Raw genomic sequence first — 5,542 nt, forward strand, 5'->3', positions numbered from 1 at the left:
TGAGGGAAGCTCTCCCAGCATGAGACAAGTTGGGCAACAGAAACCTTAACAGATGATCTCATGCATTGAGCCAAATACTTCCCTCGTTAAAGTAGGTAGGTAGGTTGTCTCCCCCACCCCCAATTCTGTTTCGGGATTAAGGTCTGTCTGAGAATCCGTGATCAAGGAAAGCCAATGCAAAATCCCCAGGGCAGGGTTTGAAACCACAGAGAGAGGGCGGCGTGTCGCTTACTGTTCTGCTCAGCCAGCTTTCCTCTATGGCCCAAGCTCACATGCCCAGGGATGGCACTACTTACCACCTTCCAGAGGAGTGAAACCTCCTAAATCAGTTAGCCACATGCTAGTGTCAGTGGAGTCACATCCGGAGTATGATTTGGCTTTCGAGTATGACTTCTTCCTTGGTTCTGTCACCCGAAATCCTACTGCTCTGACCCCCAGAGACACAGCCAATAAACCCTCTTGCTTTGAAAGCCAAAGGGTGAATCTAGATGCTGCTGTTGTTTACAAGGAAGACCAAAGGGAAGTCATCCCAGTTCCTCCCGTTTTTTCCCACCACAGGCTACACGGAATAAGCAATACTCTTGGAAGCAGGTGTGGACCATCCCGGCCCAGTAAGAAAAAGGCTCAGCTGCACCGCAGAGCCTGGCACTCTCAGACAAACAACAGCTAAAGCTTTAACTCAGGAAACAGATGTATGTTCTGGCCTAAGACCCTTTACTGGGCCCTAAGGGAGACTGGCATGCCTCAGTCGATAAGAGTTCTTGTTCCTTCCTTCACTCCCTAGCAGCTAGCTACCTCAGGTACACTCTTCTACTAAAATCTATACAAGAATCTTCACCTGTTACATCATTTAAGTAAAATGACCACTTGTAGGGAAAAAAGAAAGCCAGAAATATAAGCGTCATGGTTTTAAGGTTTTAAAATGTGTTTTAAAAATTGTAAAATTCTGCTCCAAACAGCGGTTGTTCTAAATGTTGATTAAAAATGAGACTGCATCATAATGAAGTAGACTGTGGAAAGTTACTTCAGAAGTGTTGCATCCCCAGAGTGACAGGGGCATCAGAGCTGCCGTGCTATCTATCTATCTATCTATCTATCTATCTATCTATCTATCTATCTATCTATCTATCTATCTATCTATCATCCATCCATCCATCCATCCATCTATCTATCTATCTATCTATCTATCTATCTATCTATCTATCTATCTATTGCGTATACAACAGTCTACTTCCATGCATGCCCACAGAGCAGAAAAATGCGCCACCAGGTTTCTTTCTTTCTTTCTTTCTTTCTTTCTTTCTTTCTTTCTTTCTTTCTTTCTGGAAGAGCAGCCAGGGCTCCTGACCTCTCAGCCATCTCTCCAGTCCCACTGCTGTGCCTTTACAGATGGCAAAAACAAGGAATGATGCACTGTGTGTTCCTAACAATAGAGAATGCATCGTAAGGATTTCATTTTAAAGTTGACCGCTTTAGAATGAGACTTAATGAGAAGCTAGCACGGAATCCTCTCAAAAATAATTCACCATCCACCTTATCTCAGCCCAACACAGTCTCCACCAGCATTAGACTAACTAACTAACTAACTTAATGACCTCCAACCCTGTAGGATGTTTTGGGTCAAGTTTTGTCTGAGTTTTTTTTTTAAAAAAAAATTGCCAGGCGGTGGTGGCTCACACCTTGAATCCCAGCACTCCACTTGTGAGTTTGAGGCCAGCCTGATCTCCAAGAGCTAGTTCCAGGACAGGCACCAAAAGCTACAGAGCAACCCTGTCTCGAAAATCAAAAAGAAAAAAAAATGTGTGCTGTTCTAGAAAATGCCCTTTCCCTCTGAACACGGCCCCTCCACACAGCTCTGACAATGCGGGAAGATGCAGAGAGCCCAGTTGGTCCCTCGGCCTGATAAGTCTGCCTCCGTGCATTTGCAACAGCTGTTCTGGGGCTGAGGGGTAGCTATTCATCTCTTGCCACTCAGAGTCAAATTCCCTTCAGTTTAGCCTTCCCTAAGTGCTTGTTCACTTCAGAGGACTCAACCCTCATCCTCCATATCATCCTGGAATAATTTGTTGGCAGGCTTTATTTCTCATATTGCTGAGTATGAATATCTGTTCATAAGAGCAAGGGCCATTTCTGAAAAAAGAATGAGTGTTCAGCCAACTCCCCATGGGTGGAGGGAGTCGTGAAAAAATTTTAATGAACCAAAGAGAGAGAAATTTCTGGTTTTGGAAAGAGGAGATACTGAATGGCTTCCTCTGTGGTGTCACGAGACAGACTCTTGGAAAGCAAACCTCAGCTTGCACTCAGTCAGTTCAGGGAGAAATAGTTGCAAGGAGGTAAAGGCCCATGCCCGATGACATCGTCAGTCCCTTCTCTGGAAACTCTACCGTATCCCGGAGAGCTCTCAGAATCTTGTGATGTCACTTGTGTCCTAGAAACGCCAACGGCCCTCAAGACACACTCTTTCAATATCTGTAAGACTCCTCGCTTCTAGACATGTCGTCTAGACTGATGAGTCTACTTGGGAGAGAGAACGGAGATCGTGAGGAGGCCAGAGTGAGGGAAGAAGAAAGCTGGCCCCAGATCTCACAGGGAACCATGGAGCAATCAGTGGTCCTGGGAAGAGAAAGTGAGTTAGTTAGTTCCCCACTAGCAGGGACTAGAGAGATTGCTGGACGTGATGGCCTTGAGCCTTCCAGGGCTAGGGTTCAGGAACTGGGGGTTTTCTGGGATGTTTGTCTGCGTCCCTAAAGATGCACGGTAGTTGATTGTACAAAGTCAGGAATTGACAAGCATGTAGCCTTTTGCTAGAGATGCTCTTCATTCACGCTGAGTGCCGAAAGGGGTCAGTGAGATTTCAATACCAGCGCTGCTTATCGCCCCCCCCCCCACTCCTTTTTGTTGTGTACCAGTCATAATAGAAAAAGGGAGAGTGAGTCGTGCTCCGCCAAAGCCTGATTTTACCATGCTTTCTATCACAGCCATTAGCAGGGTTGAGGCATCAACCTAAGGTTTCTGGCTTTCCAGTTATGAATGACACCCTGGTCTCCAGGTTCAACCTGAGAACTATTTAGAGACAGTGGGTGAGAGAGTGGGAAGAGACTGCAGTTGTTTTCTTTTTTCCTCTTCTTTTGTCTTTTTCCTTTCTTTTCTTTTTTTTCGTGTTGTTTTGTTTTGTTTTTGAAGAAAGGGTTTCTCTGTGTATCTTGGGCCATCCTAAAACTCACTCTGTAAACCAGGCCATCCTTGAACTCAGAGAGATCTGCCTGCCTCTGCCTCCCCGAGTGCTGGGATGAAAGGCACGCCCCCACCACCACACACAGCCTGGCTGAGAACGCTCCGGGTGTCCTGGGCCGTTAGTAAGTGAGGATGGCTTTGTGTGTGTTGTGAATCTTTATGATGAATCTTTATGTCCTATGCTTCAATGACATGAGTCTGAAGCATCAAGCAAGCGAGTTTGGCACCCACCCCTAGACTACCAGGCTTCTTCTGAGAGCACATGGCTGAGGTCTCTGAATAAGGCTTAGAAAGCTTTGCCCTGGAAAGCAGGTAACGTCTGAGAGACACACACTCTAGAAAGAAGGGAGGATCGACTAATACCCACAGAGGGGGAGACTCAAGTCAGAACCCGCTCGGACAAAGTCTCATCTTTCAGTCACTTCCCGAGCCAAGGAAGAAAGGAAGGACCACAAAGATCTCTCCTTTTGTGTCCTTTGCACACTCTTCTCTCGCTCCGATGGACATTGTGATTCAAGTGGGCCTCGTCCCCCTTTTCCAAGGCATGTTCATTGTGGCTCTAGATCAAGGAATCTGATTTTTGTCGTGTGGCATACTCTATCTCCTCGTTATCTATGACTGAGAATTTTGATGTCTCACAAGTTCATCACACATTTGCAAACTTAGGAAGACCGAAATGAATTCTGCTGAAGTTTTGGGGTAATTTTTATGAACTACGGGACTCACTTTGTTCCGACAGGACACGCACTCACAATCTCTCATCACACCCACATAGTGGAACAACTTTGCGGTTCCTCCATCATGTGCTTATCGCTGTCAGGGAACTGAAAGCCCACCAACCAGCCACCAGCACCGTCTTTCCTTGTTTCTCAGTTTGTTCGTATATCGACATGAAGCATCTCTCTCTCTCTCTCTCTCTCTCTCTCTCTCTCTCTCTCTCTCTCCCCCCCCCCTTGGAACTAGGATTCCAGACAGCTATGAGCTGCCATGTGAATAGAACCTGGGTCCTCTGGAAGAGCAGACAGTGCAGTCATTGCTGAACCGCTAAACTATCTCTCCAGCCTGACATAGCCTTTAGGTACATAGCCCTGCCTGGAAAACATGAGTTTCAGAGTGCACTCTGTCCCCTGAATAAAGTTGTAGGAAATAGTGTCTATTTATCGTTTTTATTCTATTTATTGTTTTGTGGTTTTTTTTTTTTTTTGACAGGGTTTCTCTGAATCTGGAACATGTCCTGGAACTTGTTCTTGTAGACCAGGCTGGCAGCCTCAAACTCTGCCTCCTGAATACTGGGAATAAAGAGGCCTGTATTTAATATACAAATTAATTTAAAATTTCACTCAAGTGTTTATGTGTGTGTGTGTGTGTGTGTGAGAGAGAGAGAGAGAGAGAGAGAGAGAGAGAAAGTTTCATTATGAAATCAAAAATCAATCAACAACAGTGAACTTTTTCTTTATTTGTGTCCTTACTTTATTTCTTCATTGACTTACATTGGAAGTTAGTCAGTACAGAATGATCAGAATGGTAGGGTATCCTTGGGAAAAGAGTAAGAAGATATCGTGAAAGTGTATCATGAAAGTAAGAAGATATCATGAAGATATGTCGAAAGTCCCTTTCGAGAGGGAGAGGGAGCTTTCCCGAGTCCCCCCCCCCGCCCCCCCCCCCCCCCCCCCGTGCCTGCTTTCCAAAAGTCCTTTCCCCAAGGTCAGACATTTTTTAGATAAGCAAGGGTCTCCATTCAACCCCTTTTGAGGAACTTCAGGCCCTGACATTAACATATGATTGGAGTCTATCTCTATCGCCCACTCTTCAGCCCCTCCCTGCCCTGACAGGACCTGAGAAGCCACACCCCACCCCACCGCAGTCCACAGGCCCCTCTTTACCTCACAACTACAGCACAAAATGTGGAATCTCTTCTCCATAAAATGCTGTCTGCAGCCATTCTACAAATTCATTCTCAGATCCTGTTCTTACAACCTCTCGGGGGGGGGGGGGGGGTCACCCACCCAAAGCAGGAGGAGGTCTCTCTCTCTGTGTGTCCAGCAGGGAGGGACATGTTTCTTTCCATGTTTCTTCTTTTCTATGTTGCCGTCAGTCCAGATGTGCTGGTATATGGTCCCAGAGATCTCTGAACTGAGAGAGAGAGAGAGAGAGAGAGAGAGAGAGAGAGAGAGAGAATTGCTTTCTATTGGAACAGTTTTAGGGAATCTGATCAGCTATTGCGCCCAAACCTGCGCCTACCCAACATCAAATTTCATTTCAAATCAAATTCACAACATCAAATTCCATTTCAGTAAGATGGAGGCCA

Source organism: Myodes glareolus, unplaced genomic scaffold, assembly GCF_982192425.1.
Source record: "Myodes glareolus unplaced genomic scaffold, mMyoGla1.1 HAP1_SCAFFOLD_73, whole genome shotgun sequence".
Taxonomy (NCBI): domain Eukaryota; kingdom Metazoa; phylum Chordata; class Mammalia; order Rodentia; family Cricetidae; genus Myodes; species Myodes glareolus.